This window comes from Mustela nivalis, assembly GCF_964662115.1.
Source record: "Mustela nivalis genome assembly, chromosome: 8".
NCBI classification, from domain to species: Eukaryota; Metazoa; Chordata; class Mammalia; order Carnivora; family Mustelidae; genus Mustela; species Mustela nivalis.
The window spans coordinates 62,432,157-62,458,390 of NC_139027.1; the positions used below are offsets into that span (position 1 = coordinate 62,432,157).

Genomic DNA, 26,234 nt, shown 5'->3' on the forward strand with positions numbered 1-26,234 from the left:
ATGGAACACGAGGAGAAGCTAATGTGCACACAGCAGGGCAGAGAACAAGTGCTCGACAAGTGTATTTTAAACAAACGGGAGTACCAGTGAAACAAACAAAAATGTACTCAATAGCAGAAATGCGGAATTATCGCCAAGTCAGAATTCATGGGTTAAAAAAAAAAAAATCACTGCTTCAGTAACTTGTTGTAATTAATGAAAATAAGTAGCTGGTGATTCTGATGGCAACACGGAGAAGAGGTAACCAAGAGCACCCTGTCTACCGCAGCTTAGCGAGAGGAAGTCTACGTGGGATCAGGCCATAGAGAGACACCCCATTGTGGTGCCACATCTGGCTGAGGTCTACGACAGGCCTCTCTGCCACTGAATTGGCTGAGTCAGGGTGCTGTGAAATGTATTGTTAAAAAAAATTAGGCATCAAAATGAGCAGCGTTCAAAAAGTCATTTCCCCTGAAAGGGTGAGTTACAGTTGTCCCATAGATAAGCACCGTATTTGGGAAGGAAAGTTACGGGTCTCCATCTCATCCTGCTTCTCGCCTTGTGGCCAGTTTCCTCATCGGTATTATGAGCATTGGACCGGACGATCAGTGGTATTCAAACTGTGACTCTAAGTCCCTAGGATGGCAATGCTAATTCAACTATTTGCTTTTTAGGGAGAGGATCCCTAACTCATTCTGCTCTGCTTCTTACCTAAGCGTGCTATGTTGAACTGGCTTTTCCTGCACACACCCCCACACCCCCCCGCTTCCATTCCCTCCCCCATCCCTCCCCAAAGCCCTCACAGGGGAGAGTCTCGTCTGAAATGTGAAGACAGCCCATCTCCCAACAGATAGCCAGGGACCCAGGGCGGTCAGGATGGCAGCTGAAGGACCCTCTCCAGGCCCAGCCTGCAGTCATCTTGGGCACCCTGAGTCTCTCTCAGCTGGAGGGGCTTTCCCCGCTCAGTGCCTGGACCATTGCCAAGAAGATCTGTCCAGCTGTAAGCCTGATTTTATATAGTTATTTTCACTTATTTTTTATTTCGCAAGATGTAAACGAATCTGTTTAACTAGGAAATCACGTCCCTTGAAAGTGATTATAACCTAATTTGACATGCAGTATTTGTACACTTATTCTAGTGTTATGATGCATTCACCATGTTTACATAAATAGAGATTTCTGTATAATTACTACAAGATAATGTAAAGAGTTAATCACATGAAATCCCCCAAAATCTCATTTGAGTAAATTTTTTTTTTTTTAATTTGAAAGTAAAATTTCCTTTGGAAACAAAGTGGGCCCATTTCCAAAATGTTCTATAAATCATCTTGGAGAGCCTTTCAAAAACATCTACTTTCTTCATCCATTGTTTGCTCATTAATTGATACCGCCAGATAATTTACTATGTACCTAATATGAGCCAGGTGCCAACAGAGATAAAATCGACATGTTTCTTGCCTTCAAGAGCATTACATCTAAAGAAGTCTGGATGCACTTCATGGAGAAAGGGGAAGCTCTGCCTCGATCTGTTGTGCTTATCTTTGATTCTCCACTATGTTTTCTTCATGAAAAATACATTGGAAGAAATATATAAGAATGATTTGCATAGAAAGAAATACCAAGAGGAGGGAGAGAGGCAAAATTAGCATGAAATTCTAGAGGAAGAGCTGCAAATATCTGAAGTGTTCTCTTTTTATATCTTATTAACTAGGAAAGGTATTTTCCCCAAACTGAAGCAGTTTACTAAAATTAAGAAGAAACAATGACATAACCAATGGTCCGAGAGTTCTACACCACTTTAAGAAAAGCCCATTTGTCTCTCTTCCGAGGTTAAACAAATGCTTCTCTTTGCACTCAGTTGCTTCCATTCATTCTGTTTGTACAATGGGCGTAATTTCACATTAGCATCTTCGAGGGTTAAAAAGTAGGAAAAAGTCCTGCCAAAGGAGATCGCGCTGTGTGAAGAGTGTCAAGATGGCTTGAAAAACATCTACAGTGGCCTCGGTGTTGGAAAGCCGAGGATGTCGCTGCGCGTGTACATTTCACAAACGCCGTCCTCTCTTGTCACCTTCGCTGGACGCCGCACATTCAGGTGAACCAGGGATGAGAAAGCCCTTTCCTTTCCCCTAGGAGAGCTATTCTTCCATCATCACATTCCAAGCCTTCTCACAAATCTTTGGGCTCTTCTTTTTACTGTGTTTTCTAGAAGACAAATGACATTTACACATAGTTATAAAGTAATATCTTCAGTGAAATAGAATGATTCTTCTTATTATTATTTTTAGGTTGAGTTCCACAGAATTCCCATCCAAAAATTATCAGGATGAGAGATGGAGATTGAAGAATGGAGTGTCCCAACACTTCAAGGAGATGTTATTCAAATTAATGTGCATGGGTGGGGAGAAGTACCAAGTATGCCTTATTGCTCGTGAGTTCAATTAGGTTACTTCAGAAAGAAAGAATCCAAAGTGTACATCATTTGGCCACAAGGTCCTACAGAACTAAAACATGCTGTGTATTAGAATGAGCATAGTGTTATACCATTATTTGTTCAACTACGTATTCCTCAACTATTTCCAGAACTGACTTATTCCTAAGTCATCAATTAGGCAACCCTTAAAACATAATACCCTACAGGTTAGCTAATTAATCATGTTCAACCTGTTGGCTATGTAAGTTTTCCATCCAGGTCTGGGTTCCATATTTGTCCTCCCGTTACAGATGCAGCATAGAGTGATCTTTGTGAAGAAGCATAAGAATGTTCTTTGGATCCTACTGCTGTTATTAGTCCCATGGTCCCAGGATCAAGTTACGCAACCTTCCGGTGCTTTGTTCCACTTTCTGTAAAATGGAAATAACAAATCCCATTGTTGTGGGGATTTAAGAAACTGATCACAGAGGGGACTTAGAGCTTTGGCTCACACACTGTGAGGGGACAGTAAATGTGTGCTCATTACAGTGGAGTCCGCAGTATCACACTGGCCTGGGATGGCATTCGGACACACTCGCCGCTATAGTGTAACTGTTCCTTTTTATTCAGCCTACTCCCTAAATTCTAAGCCCTTGTGAAACATTATTAATGCCAACAGGAGCCTAAGGTAATGAAAATAATCTATCTGAGTTTATGTATTCTCTCTACTTCCCCAAATCCCCAAGGTATTTTTGCCTTCCATCGATGTGGCTAATTGTGAAGCAACTACATTCATGACCACTTTTTTATTTGCATATTTGATGTTTCTAGTGGAAACACTAGATACTAACAATGACACTATCAGTAATATGGGAGACTTCCTGATTTTAAAAAAAAGTTCCTTTTTATTGTCTGCCTCTCACTTTGGCCTACTTTCCTTTCTGAGTGACCCTACTCACCCAAGCCAGACTACAGAAGACGAACACACAGGCCGTGCACAATTTCCAAGTCTCACCTTCCCTCTCCTTCCACCAATCAGTGCTTATCAAACTCCTCAGGTAAGTTTACTTATTTTTGACAGTTCTTCATTGGCGGTAATCATCTTAGGAAAAGAAACGCTCTCTCCCTCGCATCTGTAGCTTTCTTAGAGAGCCACATCCAAGGAAGTTGATGCAGTCTCGAGGGAATGACAGCAAGTTTCTGAGGAGAATCTTTGTAAGAGCACCACATGCCCCAATTTGAGGCGAATGCCCCAGTTTTAACATGCTGTCTCCCCTGTGTTCCCAAGAGCAGATCTAATGTTCTCTTCCTCCAGGTCTCTGCTGATTGCCTGAACTGTGATAGTGCTGCTTGAAATGGCGAGGGAATGGGGTAGATTGGAGTTATCCAAATCAAAAACATGTCGGATGAGACTCACAATCCAATAATAGACACTCTGTGAGGCCTCCCTGAGGGTTGTCGGGTTTTTAGCAGAATATTAGCTGGCTACTTAACACAGTCTATTGTCTTCACTTAAAGGCTCTAAATCCAGAAGCTTTGTTTAGTTTTACTAAATAAGCTACCTAGGAAATGGAATCCCTTTTACTCTCAACTGGTAGGATGAGGGGGAAGCATTGCACTGTCTCACTGTTCTTTGCATACTGTAAGAAAATGCACTACTGCTAAGATCTGCATCTGCTCTGTTTATTAAAGAATCATTTACTGTAGCTACCCTTCCTTTCATGCTTTTCAATGGAGGGACACGAGAAATAGGGTTTTTTGTTTTTAATTTCCTCTAAGCTCAAAAATGCAACATTTTGGATTTAAGAAACCCAAGTAACGGACAAAGAGTATCAGCAGTGTCTTGCTAAATGTTATATTGGTTTCTAAATAAGCTTAGGAGAGAGCTTTAGCCAAAACAGGATTACGATTTCTCCGGCTCACCTTCTGCAAACATAACTCGCTTCCGCTGTGGCACACCCGAAGGGGGGAAAATGTTAGATGTGAGATTTATAAAATGTGACACCGACAGAAAAAAAAAAAAAATGCTTCTAATAAATAATATATTATTATAAGAGAAACAAAGTGATTGAGTAATGTCGCAATAATGACTTCTCTCCAACGGCTGGAACACCTGCTCCAGCATTGTTTTTGTTCAGGTTTGTTTTCTTTGCTTGGTAGAACTACATTCTGGAAGAATAACCTACATGAAGTCACTTACCAAGGTGACTGAACTACCTCCTGTTAGGATGTCAAACTGTCCCAAATTGGGAGACCGAGTTATAATCGGGATGTTGCAGTGAGCACATACTGTGAAACACCGATGGTTATTCTCGTCCTAACTGCTCACGTGGACCTCAGACTGCCTTTGAGAATCTCATCAAGGCCTAGGGACCACTTTGCACGCTGCCTTTCTAAATTTTACAGTGAAAACAACCCAAACTGGAATGAATCAACATGTGTAAAGGACTGTGAGGCAGTGCTTGTCTCTCCCTAGATCTCAATGATTGTTACAGAGGTGAAGGTCATTCTTCCAGCTCCAAATTGTCACTTGATCTATGGTACATGTCATCAGTTCCTGGGGTCCTACTTATTTCTATTGTATGGGGGGAAATCCACCTTATTTATCAGAGGGATCAAATATACGCAAGTGGTATAAATGGGGCTGAAAATTTACAAGTGTCCCGTGATCGATATTAATAACAAGTTTTGGTATTATTTGGTTAGAAAAATCATTATTACTAAGTATCTAAGAACAAGCTTGGCTGTTGTAAACACATTCCTTATACAAGATTCCTGATTTATCCACTTGTTATCTATTCTATAGGCCACAAGATATATAGTTATCTTGAGGTCATACACCCTCAAAGTACTGACATCCGCTATTCTAGAAAAGGCCATTTCACATAGTTTTCTATTATAATAGTTGAACTTGTCTCTTAATGGCATTCAAAGGGGTTTCTAGAGTAGAGGGAAAAATAACAATCACTTCCATTTTTCTATGTCCTCAAAGCTAAGATTTAACAACAATTTCACATTTTTCCTAAAGGAATAGTGTCTGAATCGTGGGCCTTGGGAATCAGATGTAATAATCATGCAATGATCTTCTTGAACCTCAGGTCTTTTATGAAGACTATTTAGCATTGGCCTGTATTTATTAAGCAGACCTGAAAAAACCCACAAATTTATTTTCTCTCAATTCTAGAGGCTAGAAGTCCAATATCATATTGTTAGAAGGGTTAGCCACTTCTGAGCCACGAGGAAAGGGTCTGTTCCAGGCCTTTCTCTTCAGCTTATAGATGGTCAACTTCGGCGAATCGATGGTCAACTTCTCCCAGTGTCAAAAAAAGTTCTTCCCTCTGTAAGTATCCTAATCTCTTCTTTTAAGAACAAAGTCATATTGGATTAGGGTCCAACCTAGTGATCGCATTTTAACTTTGTCTGTTTAAAGGCTCTATCTCCAAATACAATTACATTCTGAGATGCTGAGAGTTAGGAGTTCAACAAATGAATTTTGGGAGGGTACAATTCAACCCATAACAGTAAGGAATATACAAGTCATCCAGCCAATACATGGTAACAAAACCCATTCTGTCTACTTCCCCTTAGTTCTAGTCTTGGGTTAGTGATAATTGCATGGCTATACGAGTCACACGTTTTCACAATTTGACATCATTGGGCTTTAACTACTCAATACCACATGCTTGGAAACACAGAGCATATGCATGAGTGTAGAGGAGCATATATCAGTGGACAGAACCCTTAATTGAATAACACTCTTATGATGTTGCTTACTTTTTATGGACTGTAGAGCATTGAGCTCTGATGCCCAAGGATCATTCTGGACCTACTACTGTTTTAAACAGTAAAACAGCAACAAACAGGACATGAAAGTAATTTGTCTGAATTGCAAATAAATTAATGTAGTGATTATTCAGCCTCTAACTAGACAACTGCATATGAGAATGTTCATCAAATCTAACTGTTTGGTGAAAACCTCCTGACACAAAGGGCAAATCTTCAAATGTGTTCTGTGACATGCTTTCAGAGAAATCAGTGGTGTACTGTGACTGACTTGAGACGGATGACTTGGAAAAGTTGCACATGTGCAGTTCATTTTAGGCAAAGCACACTTAGCAAGTCGATCAGCAGTCCTGGGCTTTTCAATCAATTGTACTTCATTTCAGGGCCACGAATCACATCAGTGAAGGGTTCTAAGTCCATGCAAATCATTTGGAAAGAAAAATACCCCAAAAGCTTTGGAATGTCTGCTTTATGCTGAGCACTGGTGGGTCTGAGGTGCCTGCCCTCAAGGCTTAGGGACAGGTCAGACACCTACCTGATTCATGATAAGACAATGTGCTGTTGGAGAGAGAGACGCGTTGGCAGGACCACGATCTGGAGAGGCTGAGGAAAGCTTAAATGAGAGCGTAACATTTGACCAGGCTTTAAAACAATGAGATCACAAGTTGGAAAATGGGAAAAGCCATGGACATTGGAAAGTGCATGGCATATTCATTGACCAGCAAGTGGTCATGTGGCTGTGTGAGGTCAGTGAGAGAGAAATGGAAGCTAAGGTTTGAAAGCAGGATAGGGACACCGTGTAAGGGCCTTATATACATAACAAAATGTCCAGACACTGTCTGTTAGACCACGAAGACCAGTATTGAATTTTTTGTATTTATTTTTGCTAACTTTATTGAGATGTAATTGAAATTTAACATTGTGTAAGTTTGTTTTACAATGTGTTGATTTGATATATTTAAAAATTATAAAATAATTACCACCATAGCATTAGTCACTCCTTCCATCATGTCCCACAACTAGCATTTTCTTTTGATGGTGAGGACATTTAAGATCTACTCTCTTTGTAACATTCAAGTGTATGAGACAGTACTACTAGCTCTACTCACCATGCTGTACATTAGATCCCCAGCCTTAACCTTATAACTCAAAGTTTATGACCTATGACTTATATGTCCCCATTTTCCCCAACCCTGGTAACTACTACTCTACTCTGTTTTTCTAAGTTTGGCTCCTTTATAGTCCACATATAAATGATATCATAAAGTGTTTGTCTTTCTCTTACCTCACTCAGCTAAATGCCCTTAAGGTCCACCCAAGTTGTTGCAAACAGCAAAATTCCCGCTTTCTTGAGGCTGAATAATATTCCTTTGTATCTCTATACCACATCTTCTGGAGTACCTGAATCTGGCTCCATCATCATTCTAAAGTAAATAATCTACTATTAATGTGGCAGAAAACCAAGAGGGACACCCTGGAACTACTTGGAGCTTGGAGAGCTATGACAAAGAGCTTGACAAGGGCAATGTCAGCAGACAGAGTGGATGACAAAGTGGACAGAGTTATAGGATGCAGAATGAACATGGGTGGTGAGGAGTTGAAGGCAGGGTCTGAAAGAGAGAGAGCAGTTTTCCTTCCTTACCCTAAATTCATGTAGCTTTACTGGTGTTGCAGTACAGAACCTTGCTGAGACTGTTGTGCTACCTCATATATATATTTAAAAAAAAAAAAAGAAAAAAGGCAACCAAAACCATGGCTATAAAGATTGCCTATAGATAGAAATACACCACTCTCTTGCCATTGAAAAAATGGCACACCTGTTTATTCAATCTCTGACTCACTAACCTTTTTACATTGGCAAGTTCGACGAAAGTGCAACTGCAGAGATGAGTGCTGGAACTTTCCTCCATCAATGATATTGGCAACTTCTCTGCTGATTAGATAATCTTCTTGAATGTTTTCTTAACTTTTTATGCTGCTCACAGTGTAACAGCTACAAACCCAAGATACCTTTAATCTGTATTATTGACATTTCCCCCACCGTTTTCGTAAGTTTTCAAATAAACAATTTACCAAGCTCTGATTAGCAGTATGTACTCATTTTCAAGGTACAAATGCTCCCACCATGGCTGACTTCGACTCCCAACCTGATGCCACTGAGCAGAGAGTGGAAGAGAGATGCCCAGTAGAGATGCCCACTGTCCTGTAGGATTCTGGCACATGATACAACTGACCTAAACACTCAAGAGTACAGACGAATGTTGGATTTTCCTTAAAATCCATTCTCTTGAATTTGCTTAAAAGATTGAAGTTTATGGGGTGCCTGGGCGGCTCAGTGGGTTAAGCCTCTGCTTTCGGCTCAGGTCATGATCTCAGGGACCTGGGATAGAGTCGGGCTCTCTGTGCAGTGGGGATCCTGCTTCCCTTCCTCTCTCTCTCTCTTTCTCTCTCTCTCTCTCTCTCTCTCTCTCTGCCTGCCTTTCTGCCTGCTTGTGATCCCTCTCTGTCAAATAAATGAATAAAATCTTTAAAAAAAAAAAGATTGCAATTTATGACAAGGCTGGTAAATGTTTTCTTTCTCATGCACAGGAATTGGAAACACTGAGTTAGTCTACATCATTGTCTCTGCTATGGTCACAACACAACAAGATGAAATATCTTCTGGCAGGAAACCAAAGATCTTCTTGTCCAGGCATGCCTGGCTCAGTTGGTTGGGTGTCTGATTCTTGATTTTAGTTCAGGTCATGATCTCAGGGTCATAAGGTCAAGTGCCACATTGGGCTTTGTGCTCAGTGAAGAATCTTCTGGGGATTTTCTCTCTCCCTCTCCCTCTGCCCCTCACCATGCCCTCAAAATAAATAAATAAATAAATAAATAAATAAATAAATAAATAAAATCTTAAAAAAAAAATCTTCCTCTCCAAACCTGTTCTTTTCATAGTCTTTCTCATCAGTAAATAGAACCACGTAGAGCCAGTCATTCATGTCTGCATCTGGGGACATTTATTCCCCTAACACCTCAAATCCAATAATCTGACCACTCTTCCTCCAAAACATGACCTGATTCTTCCACCTCTTTCCATCTGCACTTGGAGGACTCTGCTCCAGAGCCGTGTCATCTCTCTCCAGGACTACCGGAAGAGCCCCCAATTCCCACGAGTCTCTTCTTTTCCATCCTTCCTCGCTTCAACCTATTTTCCACAGGGCAGCCAGAATCATTTTTAAAATGTCAATCATATTATGTCATTCCACTGCTTAAGTTTGTTTCTTATTAAACTTAAAATAAAATCCAAATTTCTTATCTTGCCTGAGATAGCCCTATAGACTTTGATCTTGTCTCTTTCCACAAGCACATCCTGTTCCATTTCTCCTTTTGAAGTATTTATGTCACACAAGTGTTTTTGAGCTCCATGGACATATCCGGTCTTGGTCTACGCCATCCTACCTGCAGTGCTCCCACTGCTGTCTTCGAGTTCTCAGCTCAAATGTGTCTTCCTTGAGAGATCTTCCTTGATTACCTAACCTAAAATAAGTCCTCCATAGAGATTTCTCATAGAACCCACAGTACTGATCACAACTTACTTAAGTTTCTATTTAAATTTCAGTTAGTTAATATACAGTGCTGTATTAGTTTCAGGTGTACAACATATGATTCAACACTTCCATACATCACCTGGTGCGCACCACAAGTCCACTCCTTAACTCCTATTGCCTTTTCAATCCATCCCCCTGCCCACCACCCTTCTGGTAACCATTAGTTCTCTAAAAAATGTGGACTGCTTCATGAATTTGCCTGTCATCCTTGCACAGGGGCCATGCTTACCTCTGTAGCATTCCAATTTTAGTATATGTGCTGCCAAAGTGAGCAGAGAACTGACCACGACTTAAGTTGTGAGTCTGTGTATGTACATGTTCAATGTCCATCTCCTCTACTAGAATGGCAGTTCATGAAAGCAGTATGTTCCCTTTGTTCAGTGTCATATACCCAGTACCCATACCCAGTACTACCTGGCATGTAATAAGTCCTCTTGGAGGTCAGGAGGAAAGAAGAGAAAGAAATCAATAAAGAAAGAAAGAAGGAGAAAAACAGAGAGCAAAGGAGAGAAGGGAGGGATGAAGAAAAAGAAAAAGGTAGTCAACCTGGTATATTTTCATTTTTACTCTTGTTTTTTTTCACTAATAAGATGTGTGACCTTAAGTAAAGTCACATAACTGTCTATGTCATTATTCTTGCCTATAAATGTTTGAGCCTCATCATAGATGGGATGTCCTCAATAGTAAAGACACTTGTCTGGATTTGTGGGGGAGGGTGAGAAGGGAAGTTGGAGTAGAAGGGAGGAAGATCTAGTAACAGGTTGGTCCTACTATGGGGTTGGGTCTCTGGGGGTGGGGAGAAGCCAGGGGGACAGAACCTCAGATACCTTTGTTTTCTGAAAGCAAGGAAGACCCAGTCAGGGATATAGCAACTCTGCTAAGAAGACAGTACTGCATGGTCCTTCCAGGCTTATGGGCTGGTGAACCTCCCCACCCCCAGCATGGCACAAGCACCATGATTCTGTAGCAGAGGAGGAGAGCATGGCAGCTGGGAGGCCCTGAATGCAGCTTGCCTCAGAGCTGATCTGTGTGGTACGGTGACTGTGGCAGTATTGACACTTGCCCAGCAGACAGATGGCAACCAATGGCAGATGCCCCACCCCTTCTGGCCACCTCCATCATCTTGGTACTATGGAAGGCGCTGGAAATGAGAGATGACCTCAGGGATCTGATGGGAGGAAGTTGGAGAGACTGGGTTGACATGACTGCCTCCTGCAAAACAGGGCCTTGAAATAGAAAGAGGAAAATTCACGTAAAATTGGCTATATTTACTTGCACACCTGAGTCTGTGAGTTGAACTCCAACCTGCCACATAATAATTTTGATTAATCTCCTTTGTCTTCCACCTCATTGACCATGTGTTCTTTGTTCCTCTCATCCCTCACTGTTGTCTGATTCCCTGTCTCCATCTATATTTTCTCCATTTCTTCCTTTTATTCTTCTCTTCCTCCAGTATCCTCCTCTAGACCTCTCCTTTTGTACCTCACACTACCTTCTGGCCTATAGAATCTAGGGCAAGAGGACCCAAACCCCGAAATGGAGGCTCTGTCTGGTCTCTGCCTCCATCGTGGGCCCTCCAAGCTCTGCTGCCTGTCGTGTTCTCTGACATTGTCACATGTCTCTCATCTCACCTGCTCCCCCAGTGACTGTCTGCAGTCTCCCTTTTTCTTTCCACATTGGTCCTTAGGACTCTTACTGTGATTTCACTAATAAAAACTTTTCCAATAAGTCAAGCAGAGAGAGTCAATTATCATATGGTTTCACTTACTTGTGGAGCATAACAAATATCATGGAGGACATGGGGAGTTGGAGAGGAGAAGGGAGTTGGGGGAAATTGGAAGGGGAGGTGAACCATGAGAGACTATGGACTCTGAAAAACAATCTGAGGGAAATGAAGTGGTGGGGGGGTAGGAGGTTGGGGTACCAGGTGGTGGGTATTATAGAGGGCACAGATTGCATGGAGCACTGGGTGTGGTGCAAAAATAATGAATACTGTTATGCTGAAAATAAATAAATGTAATTTAAAAAAAATGTAACACACACACCAAAAAAAAAAAAAAAAAAACAACCAAAAAAAAACACTTTTCCATTAATCAAAATACCTTAAAAAAGAAAAAAAAAAGAAAAATCTCTCTGCCTGTGAGATAATGGCCAAAATCCTGCACCTGACTTTCCATACTTCTTCAAAATGGAAGACTCTGCACTCACTGCTCCCACTAGTCTCTTACAGAAACCCTTTCTCCAGATGGACCTGGATCATTACTAAATTCACACACGTCTTAATCTTATCCAATTCACTGATTTTGCACATATTCTTCCCTTACCCAAGTGACCTCCCTCATCCTCTCCACCTGTGCTAATATTATCACATGTCAAGGAACAGCCAGCGGCCTGCTGGGACCCTTCGGGTCCACACTAGTCATGTAACCACCCCCCCCACACTCCTAGCCCTTGTAGCCTTTATACTTCTCTTGGATTCTTATTATCACTGTCATGTGCAGTTATTTATCTTTTTACCATATACATTTTCCCTCCTGGATGAGAGTATTAGCCCTTCACCATCGGGGTCTTACCTTTTCACTCTTATTATGTTATTTGTTATTATTATTATTATTAACAATAAACACAGTGTTACATATGTAGCAGGTTACATATGCATCTTTAAGATGCATCGAATAACACTTACTGAATGAATCAATCACATCAACTTAATATGTTTATTGCCATGAGACATGGTAAGAACAAAGTAAGACCATACTAAACAAGTGAAAGCCTGCAATGAAGCCAACAGACTGCCCAGATGTTCTCGCCCATGGGGAGAGTTCCACAGCTCCAAGTCACAGTTGGATGATATTTACAAGGCTTAATACCATCTTTACTGACTAATCTCGAGTTTTCACTGATATCAGAAATAAATGTTTTTGTCATGCAGCCTAATTTAAAATTCTTGGCATATATGAGCATTTTATTCATAATGTGACTATTTATAATCATTGGTTTTAATACAATTAATACAATTTAACTCAGAGTTACTATATAGAGACCATTATACTTTTTTTGATGGCCCAGTAAAGCCAAAGATATTTTAGAAGCAAATCTGGACCAGAGGCCATTATTTTGGAGATGAGGACATGGGGTACAGAGAGGTTAAATTCTATGTCCCCAAAACACATAGCTAACTGGTAAAAAATCTGGTCTGGAATCAGATCTCCCAAGTCCCCATGTCGTATTGTTTCCTACATCTTGGTGCCTCCATCAGTAAAGAATGAAAGGACAGTGTGCAGTCTGGACATTCTCACCCTACCCCATGCTTAAACACTATAAAAGATGACAGCATAACATCTACTGTGCTATGAGCAGGAGATGAAGAATTTCCAGAACGCTGAGCAAGTCTCTGTAGCACTTCCACTCAACTGGGGCTGGACTGAGACGGGTACACGCATGTGATCCAGGCTCAGACACGCGTGAGACACCCAGGCAAGCTGAATCTAGAGCTGAGACTCAACCATGGAGTGCAGGGGTGGCCAAGAGGGAATGCACCACCCCTACCCCATGCGTGTGTGGCACTTAGGATCGTCAAGGGCTTCTGCTTACTCCATCCAACTCACCATGACTCGTCGGACTTCAGACTTGACTGAGCTCTGCGTTAGGAGGAGGCCCAATGTACTGGTCCTCCATGTCCCACACGTACCTGTTAAGAGTGGCCTGCTGGTCACTAGCACAGGTAGGTGATACAGGGGAAAAAACAAAACCAAACCAAACAATTTGGCCAATTAGCCAAGAGACTGGGTTGCAGAGATAATCCTGCTGCTGTCTAACTGTGTGGATTTGAGATGAGCTGCCATTCAGTCTACACACTTGTATCCAAAGTGGTCTGGGGTAGAAAAATGCTTTTCAGATGGTTACACAGAGGTGCAGCAGGGTCTCCTAGGAGGGTCACCATGGCTTTATCAGTTGCATCATCACACTGGGCATCCACACCTCCCAACCTGACTGCAACCAGAGCTGTTCTGTCTTCCTCTGTGTCAGTATCTTGCATAATGCTTAATGGGAAAAAAATAAATTCTGCATTAAAAACAATTGGAATAAAAATAAAATTACCTTGGAAATCCACTGGAGTACCTAATCTCTAAGGTGCCTACAAGCTCCTTTTATCTATGAGACATCAGGGGCAGGCGGAGGCTAGGGTGTTATTGGAATCATCCCAAGTCGGTTTGATCCGGCCTGGGATCAGGCTGAGTGTTTAAAGGAGCTCACCACAGAGAATCTTCGAGAAGTACCCCTTCCCCTCAAGGATCCTCCAGTCCATAAACAATCCGGGATTCTAGCTCAAATCAGGTCATGGATGAGGTAAATTTCTTGCTTTTTCCCTGGGGCTTAGACCCACTGTGAAGATTTAACACGCTTAATTGAATTCATTTCGCTGAACATCAATTATATGTTATGCATTCGCTTGGTACTATTATGCTCTGGGGCTGATATTTGTCATTTTGTTTTTGTTGTTGTTTATTTTTGTTATTTTTTGTTTGTTTTTCCATAGTTAACACAGAAACTGTAACTCCTACCTCTCCATAGAGTAGGAAAACATCTCCCTTACATATTTCCATTGAATTCTTCCAACCTCCGCTTAACACCAAATGGGTGTCCATTACCAAAGGAAGTACAGGGATAAATAGAAGAAAAGTTATAAGTTTAAAGAACAGGGCTTCTGTCTTCAAGGATTTAGAGTGTGTCTAAGAGAAAGTCATCTCACCAGTAATACCAGCAGGTGACAAAGGCCCAGTGCTAAACCAGCTACAGTCACCTACCAATGGTGAACACCAGATTTGCTTGGCAGAACAGAAATAGTGAGATTGGGGCACGCTAGGGTTTGTAGAGGTTTGACCTGTTTGTTGACAGGCTGAATGGGTTTGGAAACAGAGAACGATACTTCTGGGAATGCGGAAAAAGTAGAAGAGAAGCCCCAAGGAGCACTAAGGAGGCTGGCCCTCTCCTGAGCCAAAGCTGGCTGTGTGGGAGCCCAGACATGCAGTCTCTGCCACGGCCTCTGTACAGGTGGCCCCCCAAGTGACTGACCTGCTCCAGATCTCAACCCCTCAGTCCCTCCATGGACATCAGCTCCTGGTCTCTTATTTATCTCAAAGATGTATCTCCATTTCAATGCGTTTAATGCATGCCACGTGCTTAGAGCTCACTACCTGTGAGAGAGCCATACATTATTATTACCATAATCATCGTTTACCACCTGCCTGCCCCACTTGAACCCATTACTCATGCCATCCCTCTCCTAGGAGGGGACTTTCGCCATCTCCCAGGGCCCTATCCCAGGGTCCTGTCACCTGCTCTTTGGGGGATGCATTTACTAACTGCGGCTACTTCCCAATGCTCCGGGGGAACTCGAAAGGGAAAATGGTATTCTATTTGGGTTCCTCCATAAATAAGCTTGTTTTTTTCAGAAGCTGAGCGTGGGTCAGTGTCTCTCCAAGGCAGGAAGAGAAAACAGCCTATGGAGTGACAGAGGGAAGATAAGAGCCAAGATCTGGTCCACACATGCATCATCTTCCCCCATTTTCTTTTCTCCCATGATCTCGGTCTCCTAAGCCAGTAATGATAATCTGTGAATAAATTCACATTTTCTAGGGGAGAAATATTGCCAAGCCTGTTAATCTCATGCAGATGTGATGTTACTTTTACTATGTTGTAATATGGCTTCTTAAAAAACAAGTCGGGGGGGGGGGATGCCCACCAAAAAAAACAACAAATATTCGCCAACCCATATGGTCAGTAATTGCTGTTTAATAGTCCTCCTATTACAAACCTGAGAGGCAGCAGTCTGAATTACCAGTAGAGTATTAATAAACAGGAATGAGTTAATAGTGCATAAAGACCTTCTAGTGGAACAGTGGGGGAGTTGAATATTCTTTTCTTCAGTCAGCTGTAAGTAATTACTGCATGGTGTGCTTCTGACTATTACCATAACAGAGCAATTGGACGTGAAGAATGGATAATAGTACAGACATGGAGGTATTTTTAGAATATCAGCAGTGAAGCAGGTAACTGGCCTACTCCAGTAGAAACCTTTAAATAAGTTTAGAAGACTTTTTTTTTTTTCTCTCTCTCTCTCTCCTTATGACATTTAGCCAGGGTAGAATTTTAAAAAGATCAATCTAATAAATTATTTAAAATAACTTTACAAAGAGGATGCCTGTGATATGTAAATAAGAAGGCAAGAAGGGAGACAGGAAAAGTCTAAAAAGCCCAGGCGGACGGGAGGCATGAAGCCGACGTTCCTGTAACTACATCATCACAGGTTCCTTCCTGCTCCTTGGAGAGCACAGCCTCGACGCAAGTCTGCTTGGCTGGCTCCCACTGGCTGCTCAGGTGAAAGTGAAAATATTCAAATCAGAGCTGTAACTAGGATTGCTGGAGTTGTGGGTTTTCTAAAATTGAGTTAGTCATCCTCGGTGATTTAATGATGCATATCATTTATTTTAAAATATTATTACAGGGGCATTGGCTGAGCTGCAGCCTTCTTCGCGGGACTGTCCATTACGCGATGCGGTGGGGTATGTCATGGGCGGCAGATGAGATATTGTCTCACGGCACAACATATGTTCTCAGACGAAAACAGCTTGAGACTCTGATTCGGAAAGCGGTAATTTTGCAAATACACACAAATATCATTTAAGGAATATTTTGAATTTTTTTTTTCCAGGGTATAGGTCCTTCTCCTGCCTCCTGGCTGCACAGGCCGATGCTGATTTTTCAATTTGCAGGTTTGTTAAGCATCATGGAATGTTTTGGTTCTCAATCAAGAATATTCTTCCCAAGTGGTTCCGAAGTCCTCCGCTTGAAAATAAACGTGTGTCCTCTTTGTCTCCTAGCAGCATGTGTTCCAACGTACAATAGCGGTGCAGGACAGAGGAAGGCAATGCCTTTGATTGAACCATCCTATAGGCTTTTAACCTGCCTCTCTCCTGGGCTGGGAGCTTTCTTCAGGCCGGGCGGCATGTTCTCTTCTTTGGGCGGTGCTGGCAGCTGGAGTCCACCAGGGATGCTTAGGAGCCAGGACCCACGTCCTCCTCCTGGCGGGATTCCTGTCCTATCTTGTAGCACAGGAGCTGAACAGAGGACAGGCTGCCTCAGTGCTAATGACCTCAGAGACCCACCTGAAAATGAGGTGCAACCTATGGGACAGGTGGCGAGGCTTCACTGATCTCTGCCTGGTGTTCTGAAGTCTGACAAACAAATGCGTGTGAAATAAACACTGTTGCGTTTATTTCTCCTGAAAAACCATGTTATTGTGTCTGAGCTCTGCCAGCCAACATATTCTGATTCATCTAGACACGGCCCCTTTCTTGCTAAAAGATACTGTGGTGAAAATTTACAGCCGTGTATTTCACCTGTTTAGCTGGCCATTCTTAATGGAAGTCAAGGGCACACCTGTGGAGGTGTCATTATAACCCAGGAACAGTGGTAGCTTCTCCCTGTCTCTGGTTTTCATTTACTTTTTTTTCATGTATTTGAAAAGAGAATAGTTCTCTTTTCCTCAAGTCTATAGAAAGACGAAGACAAAAGAAAATCTGGTAATTAAACACCAATTTTTAACAAAAGTCTTCTCATGGCACAAAGACCCAACGGGTCATTTCTAGAAAGTACTCAAGACCTCGTGATTTTGGGCATTTGAAAGTTTAGCATATTCGAGGTTTCATTTAGTGAAATTCTGAGATACTTATAACCAACTGGGCACTTAACCCCACTCTCTGTGGTTGTGAGTATGCCCCCATTGAAGGTCATTCTTTACCCTGATCACTCAGGAACTTCTCAAGGGCATGGGCTACACCTCCAGGGTTTACATCCCAGATGACCACCCCATCCAGAGTGCCAGCATGTCAATTCCCAAGGAGGAGATGTCCCCAGCAATCGAAGTTGTTGTTATTTTAGATCTAGAAGACCCTCTGGGGAGCAACAGGATAAGAGGTTTTTCCCAAGAGTGAGAGTAAGGGGAAAAAGGAGACTCCAATGCCTTTATACCTCCATTTAGCGCTAAGAAGCTCAGGGGGGAATAAGTACCTGCAGTTGTTAAGAATCCCAAGCAGGTTCAGAGGCCTCCGTTTTCTCTAAGTGTTTTAGCAGGTCCCTCCCTGGCCAGGAATCCTTTGTATCTTCAGGGATTCTGACTGAAAAAACTTAGGAGGCTGACACTTTTGTAGCTTATAAAGAACCAGCAAAAGGGCGAATTATTTGGAAGTGATTATACAATTCAATTTGTATAAGAACATCCAGAATGGTTGAACTCATGGGTTATCATGACAACCAGGAAAACTCACAGTTGTTTTTCCGCATTTGGTAAATAATCCTCTGAAATATCCAGAATGATATTGCATGTAATAGTAATTATAACAGAGGTCTAGATAACCTGGCCTTTACCTGCTTCGTTGATTTCATCGCCTACCATCCTCCCCATGGTCTTCTTTCAGTTTCCCCATCACCTTTGGCTCATCCCTGCATCCGGGTCTTTACACCATCTATTGCCTCAGGCTGGAAGACATTCAGCCTCAGTGTAAATGTCATCTCCAAGAACTATTCTTCACAGTTTTCTGGGCATTCTCTAAACATGACTCTGCTTTATTTTCTTAACAGCCTTTATACTAGTTGATATTTTCTTGTTGGCATGTGTGCTAGACTGAACTGTTCTCAATTCTTGATTCCCATCCTGCTGTGATACACATGCCATGTAACTACAGATAGAAAATGACCCCCACCCAACTGACATTAGGATTAGCCATGTGACTAACTTGCACTGGTTAATTAAATGTTGGCAGACTTGATAAGAACAGAGAGTTTAAACATGCTGTCTGTCTTGCTGGTGTCCTGGTGCTCTTACTATTCCCTAAAAGAAAAGTATGTCATAAGTAGTTCTTTTTGAAGAAGAATGAAGACACTGTTAGAACAAAACTGAATCTACTCAGAAGCTTAGAATCAAACTCCCATGACCTAAAGTAGTGCTGTTTCAGCCAACCCATGGGACCATTAACAAGAAAATAAACACTTGTTTGAGCCTCTGATATTTGGGTTTGAGTATGAGGCTTATCATTCATCATTAATGTGGCAGTTACTAATTAACATAAAAATTATACCAGAAATTGGGTGCCTGGGTGGCTCAGTGGGTTAAGCTTCTGCCTTCGACTCAGGTCATGATCTCAGGGTCCTGGGATCGAGTCCTGAATCAGGCTCTCTGCTTGGCCTACTTGTGATCTCTCTCTGTCAAATTAATAAATAAAATCTTAAAGAAAAGGTAAATATTAAAAAAAAGAAAGAAAGAAAGAAATTATACCAGAAATGGCCTTCTGCTGTCAAAAATCTTTTAAAATATGCATCATTTGGTTTGGGGTCATGTAGTAAGTAGAGAAGTAATGATAAAAAACTATAATAAGAAGCTGGGAAAAAATGACAATCCGTATTGTAATAGTAACAAAACACTTGACAAAACCTACTGCTGCAATAATTTAGTGGGAGTGGTGCTCTGGATGGGGTGGTCATCTGGGATCTAAATCCTGGAGGTGTAGCCCATGCCCTTGAGAAGTTCCTGAGCCATCAGGGTGAAGAATGACCTTCAGTGGGGGCATACTCACAACCACAGGGAGTGGGGTTATGTGCCAAGTTGGTTATAAGTATCTCAGAATTTCACCAAACAAAACCTCGAAGATGCTAAACAGATTCCCTGTTTAGTGGGGGGTTCGATCCCAGGACCCTGAGATCATGACCTGAGCCAAAGGCAGATGCTTAACTGAATGAGCCACCCAGGTGCCCCAAGAAACTACCAATTTAACACTAACTATTGGAACCCGAGTAGGCTATCTCATTTACTGAAAACTTAAGGTGAAATTGGCAGTGGGCAGAGAAGAATGGTGTACTTATAGGAAAAGAAGCCATTTGGAGTTCTGCACAAGAAAGGACTAGAGATCTGCTCCAGTGGTGTTATGAACGTCTGACATAGAGACAGCTGTAGTGATGAGAATAGCTAATTTGGTTGAGTAAAGGGAATTATTATGAGACAATGTCCCAGTTGTCTTTATATCCTCAGTTGTAGCACAAAGTGGGCTCCCGATACCTGTATGTTAAAAAGAACCAACTTTCATGGGGCGCCTGGGTGGCTCAGTGGGTTAAGCCGCTGCCTTCGGCTCAGGTCATGATCTCGGAGTCCTGGGATCGAGTCCCGCATCGGGCTCTCTGCTCAGCAGAGAGCCTGCTTCCCTCTCTCTCTCTGCCTGCCTCCCATCTACTTGTGATTTCTCTCTGTCAAATAAATAAATAAAATCTTTAAAAAAAAAAAAAAAAAAGAACCAACTTTCAGAGCTCAGAGAAGCTTCTTACAGTCTACTTAGTTATGGAAGACGTTAAGATGACATCAGTGAATAATGCAGGCCTGTGCTTAGTTCTTCACTCTGCTGGAAACTCTAACTTGGGAGGAGCTAGATTATGCCTGTGCATCAAGCAAAGTACTTTCTCCTCTTTCTACCGATGAAAAGTGAAGAACTCCGCAGATATGAACAGAACTTGGTTTTTAGCTTTTTATAATCTCCAAATCAACTCATATTACTTTCTTATTCTTCCTTAGCAATCCTTTCCCTTAGCCCAAATATCCCACCCTTCAGTTCATGCCGTAATTCTACTGAACAGTTTAGTTTCCATCTATTGTCACCCAGCCTCTTCCATGGATGACATCCTGTGCTAAGTCTTGGGGATACATAAGTTAGATACAGTTCTTGCCACCGAGGTGTCTACTGGAGAAGGAAGGCAAAAAGTTGGATGATGTTGTTTTAGAGTAAATGCTGCAACTGAACAATGTATCATAAGAACACAAAAGTAGGGCACCTCAGTGATACTGAGGGACCAACAGAGAGTGGGACTTGAAATAGAAGAGGAGATACAGCAGGGAGATCATGATGTGAAAGAAATGATCCCAAACATGTTTTTGTTTATGCTTATAGGAAAGGTGGCTCCATATAAGAAAGTAAATACCAGTATACGGGTTGACCAGATATACACTTTAGTACTAATGGAAGAGGGGGAAAAAAGTTTGCAGAGTCCTAGAAGACTCTCTCCTGGTATATACCATACATACTTTACCACAATTTCAAGGAACATGAAAAAATAGCAAAGAAACAAAAAAAATGGCAAGGAAACAAAAAACAACAATTATTCTGGGAGAGGGCATAGCAAAAATCTATTGATCGAAGCAGTTTTGTTTACTTGTTGAAAGTGCCTTTATTTATTTATTTTTTCTTGGAATGGCACTGGGAATCTGTAAAGAGAGATGAAAAAGTAAACGAAGAAAGCCTAGAATGTAACAAGAAGACCAAATTGTATAAAAAAGGAGAAACCAGGATGGAATTTGGTCTGCCAAGATGAGGGTGGGAAGAGACCAGGGATCATCAGAGTCTGGAACACTTCATAGAAACTCAAAAACAATTCTTGCGGGTTGATTGATTAGACAAGATAAGGCGCCTGAGGACAAGGGGTCAAGAGTTTATGTCGTCAATTTAAAAGTTTTCTGACTTAGCAGAGGGCATTTTGAAGAGAGCTGGAAAACGTTTGGTTAATTGAACTTGTGAAGTAAATGTATATCCCCCCAAAGGTTCGTTTCATGTTTGCTTTCTATTTTTTCATGTTTTATATTTCTCAGAATGAAATTGTGCCAATGACATGGAAGAGTTAGTCTTCTTTGATATTTACCTTTCCTTCTCTCTGTATCACTCTGCTCTAACTTCTACTCCGACCTTCCTGGAAGGCTACACAGATTTATTGTTCTAACAGCAAATCTTATTCTAATACTTTCTGAAAAAAAAAAAATTGTTTCTTGTGTATGTCTATGTCTTTTTCAAAGAAGATATTTTAGTAGGAGAGCATATCTCCCAGAGAGCATGTAATTTCCGAGACAACTTTTCTTTCGAGGGATAACATTAATAGGAAGGAGTTCGACCACATTTCTTTATTAATTGTGATACAAATCAGGGAAAATCCTAGGTAATTCCCTCCCAACCACAAATTCTAATGCACAAACTATAAATAATTTTATTATTCTTCTGACAGAAATCAAAGGCAAATCAAAAAATGGTGCAAGCAGGCAGAAGTCATTATATCCTTTCTTCTTTTTAGTTTTTTATAATCATCAACGCATGTCAGAAATTGTTATTTCCATTGTCTTCCTTTACATATTTTTATCAACATTGCAAAGATACAAAAACTTAACAACATAGAGAGGGGAAAATACCTTGAAAAGAATTTGCCTGGTTGAAAATAGTGTATGTATTTACATGCCTGGTTATATTTGAGCTTCATAACAAATGTGGTAGGAGAGTGTAGGGAAAGGAGGTAGTGCATCAAAGTAGCTAAGAAAATGGTCTTTTAGTCATTAATGCCTAGACAAAATCCCACTCATTAGCTATAGGATGCAGGGCAGGTTAGTTAATGTCTCTGAGGCCCAGTTGCCATTGTCTATAAAACAGGTATAATAAAACCTACCTCATAGGTTTGTCGAGAAGATTAAATGAGGGAAAATAAAGGCCATGGTAATAGGATTAAATAAGTAATACTGATTTATAAAGTGAATAAATTTAAAAAAAAGTACCATCGAGGATCAGTACGCCAAAGGTACCATTGTTTTTTCTATCTGACGTACGTGTCCGGAAGTGTGCCTAACCACACTGCTGACCCCATTGAAGGAAAATTTTCACTTCTAGCTTTTAATATTCAGAGGTGACCTGTCCATGTTTAACACTTCTAACAACAACAGCAACAACAACAAAAACTATTAGGAAAATATGTACTGATGTCATTTTAATGAAGTTATTAAATATCTTTCTAACGAATGTGTCTGTCTAGTTAACAATCGTTCAAAAATGCAGCAAGTCACCGTCTGAGCACTGACAGAGCCCTGAAAAGATCAGGCTCATTCTACAGGGTGGCCCACGGCAGTCTCTCCCCCCATTGCTAGCCAACCCTCACGTTAATGACATAATTAAACGGCTATAAAGTTCCATAATTCTTTCTCCTTTAATTAACCAGAAGAAAACCTCTTATCTTTTCAATGTTGAAGATTCTGCTGTTTCGTTCTGTATAAGTTTCAAAAGGCTACTGTTCAAATTTCATAACAATTGCAAAAAGCACTAATTATTTTTAAAAAGAAAGAAGTGAGAATTTGAGAGGAAATGCAAACTTTCGGCTAAAATTGGTTCTGTATAGAATGCTGTGAGTTTTCACCAAAAGCTGTTCTAGATGACAAACATAAACTTAGCAGAAGCCAAAAACACTGAAGCAGATGATTCCCTTGAAAATGCTTCTGGACTCAGGAGGTGCAGCACTCAAACACTTCCACAGAGGTTCAAGTTCTTCGGGGGAAAATGGATGAACTTGGGATGAGACATAGAATACACATTGTAAATTTGACAGAAGTCTCTTAAAACCTCTCCCTTTATTCCTCTCACCTTAATTTAACAGTTCTAACTCAGGTAGAAGCTGAAATGATCTCAATTAGATGCACAATGTTAATTAGATTAAATGACCACAGAAAAGGAATCCAGTGGTGTTGCCTAGGTAGGAAGAGGAAGGCAGAGAATTTACATTCTATAAGCTGTTCCCACTTCCCATGTAGCCTGGACAAGACCCAGAAGATTGTTAATGTTCTTCAGAGAGGACTCAGAACAGCTTTGTTGAGCACTGTGGGCTGAGCCTCCGGCTCCCTGTGGTGGGGGAGTCTGGTGCCTTCCCAGCAGATACTGGGAGAGGACGTTCCAGGACAGAGGCTGGCTACAGTATATAGCATAGACTCCAAAAGCATCAACCAAAACTGGGGTTCTCTGGGGGTCATCTGGGAGTACTGATGTTCAAACCTGCTGTAGACACCCGCAGGGCAAAGAGAAGCCAGTCTGAGGAGAGACCTCGCCATGGAGAGCTGCAGGACCAGACACAGGACAAGGACTCAAGCACCACTTTCCTCTGCCTCTAATCAAGCCCCTCAGCAGGCATGTACCTGAGGGTCAGGAAAGCTGTGCAGAAACGTGCGCTTCAAAGGTGTTGCCCTTGATTGGCAAGCCATGCACCCTGGGCTGGAGTCAGGAGCTTTTCTGATATCAGTCATCTCAGAAGGGTGGCCTTCTCTGCCTTTTCGTATTTCATTCTAAGCTGAAGACTGTGTTAGCTTTAGCCTTGTTTCTCAGACACCAGGACATCATCTTGAGGAACAGAGGGAGGGGGCAGTCAGAGGAGAATCTGAAAGACTGAGCATTTTCCTCGAGAGACTAAGTCTTTCAAAGAACACTCTATATAAACCATCATAACTTTGAATGGATTGAATGTTAAAATGAAAGGAGACCTACACACCAGAAGTGACTGAAACATTGCTAATGGATAATAAGTTGTTTTTACCATTCAGTGAAGTGGAATTACATGGGCCAGATCAGAGTTTTTAGAAATTAAAGGGTGGCCTTTATTTTCTGCATATCTGAGCGTAGCATGAAGATGAAGAAAATTTCAACTCCATTGTGTGTGTGTGTGTGTGTGTGTGTGTGTGTGTGTGTGTGTAATATAAAACTAGAGGATTGTACTCTAAACATAATCATTTTTTATACATAATGAGATTATGGTGTTTATATTTTTGATTTTTCACTTTCACATACTTCAATTTTTCTGTCATGAGCATGTATTAGCTGTTTAAAATCAAAGATGGATAAATGCTATTTTTAAATAATTTGTTTACATCTTCTAGTTGTTTTTGTCTAAACCGAACTGTTAAAAAAAAAAAAAAAAACGTGAAGTGTTTGGTCAGTCTGTTTTATATATCTATATCTATACACAGATGTAGATATATATATTTCTTTCTATATAAATTATATATATATTTCTTTCTATATAAAATTCTCTCTAACTTTAACTTTGCTCTGTTTTAATCCCTTTATTTCAAAGATCATGTTGTATGTCCTTTTTTCTCTTAAAGTTTCAACATGGCCTTTGGCCAAATGCAATAAAATTTTGCCCTGATCTGACATAAAGAATGGAGTATGTATATGAAAGCACTTTGAAAACTTTAAAGGACTTTAAACATGTATGGTGGCATTGGTGGTGGGAAGCAGGGGAGTCCGGGGGAGCGGGGAGGAGGCACAAGTGGAACTAAGTTGTATCTTTGCGTAAAATAAATTTCAAAGGTCCTTCCTGAATTAGTTTTCAAAAAGAAGTAAATGGATTCACTGTGTGGCATTCTTGAATGCTCACAAAGTTAATCCCACACCTGTGATAACATGGTACACACCTTCAAGCTGGTGTTTTTCTGTCTCATTTGCCGCTAAGAGCAATGGACCTCCTTCAGCAGAGTCCAAAGTATTGGTCTCAGAGCTATTGATCTCCTCATGTGAATCCTGAGGCCATCTATATCGTTAAGAGTGGTCCTAGAACGGAGTCCTAGAACTGTATCTCTATTGTTAAGAGTGCTCCTAGAACGGAGTCCTGACTCGGACAACTTTGAATCTGGAAACTGTCTCTTGAATTTGGGGTTTTATATTTGTTTAAAAGGGAGGACCTATAGATCCCAGAAAACAAATTTGGATGTCCTTAGTATCCCTCTCTCCCAGATGAAAAGAGGAATAATTTGTGGACGTAGAGTCTATCTTCCCTGTCCAGGTTTTCTGGGGCGAGCATAGGGTGGCGTAAGTCTGCTTTCGTGGTGAAGAGGGTACGATGCAGAGTCAGACAGCCTCATTCACATCCCAGCTCGGCCACTTGTTAGTTCTACAACCTTGGAGAAATCATGCAAGCTCTTTGCCTTAAACTCCTCATCCTACGTGGGGATTATAATAGGACCAGGTTCATAGGGTTCTTGAGAGATTTAAATGCACTGATATATGGGAAGCGTGATGTGAACAGCATCTGGCCTTACTAAGGACTCCGTAGGTGTGAACCATTGTTATTAAGAAGGGAATCCTCATTGTATCCAGACCACCACCAGCCTCTGAGGTCTACAATGTATGCCCCCTCAAGGAAGGTGATCCTGAGATGGTCTGGTGATTCTGAGAAAGAAATACTTCTCATAGTTCTTCACAGTGCAAGCATGTGTGGTGGTGACCAGTGTGCGTGTGAGCAGACGTGGAAGGAGCCTCCATAGTTCACTTAGGCAGCAGCAGGCCTGGGTTTGTGGTGAGTTGGCCATACTTTCTGGCTTGGTTGTTTCTGGGATGGCTTCAGGGCCCAGGGTGTAGTTTTGTGACCTATGCATCTGGGACAGGATTCAATATATGGTCTCACCGCTCATAGAAAGCAAGCAATGGAAATTTCATAACACAAAAGTAATGTTGAGTTCATGGATTTACTATTTGGTCACCAGCCTTTCTGAATACTAACGGCTCTCAAACAGGCTTTGGAATGAATTTTATTGAACCTTATAAAAAACCTAGAAAACGTGAGGCACAAAGTTG

The 26,234-nt window shown here is 41.3% G+C and overlaps 1 protein-coding gene across 1 annotated transcript in view; it reads right to left on the reverse strand.

Moving 5' to 3' along the window:
• Positions 1 to 1,323: 1,323 nt before the first annotated feature.
• Positions 1,324 to 26,234, reverse strand: part of LOC309871387 (uncharacterized protein) — a 574,873-nt gene continuing 549,962 nt past the window's right edge. The window contains exon 10 of the mRNA XM_082744364.1: positions 1,324 to 2,181. The gene's annotated coding sequence lies outside the window, so the exon portion shown is untranslated. The remainder of the gene's footprint in view (positions 2,182 to 26,234) is intronic.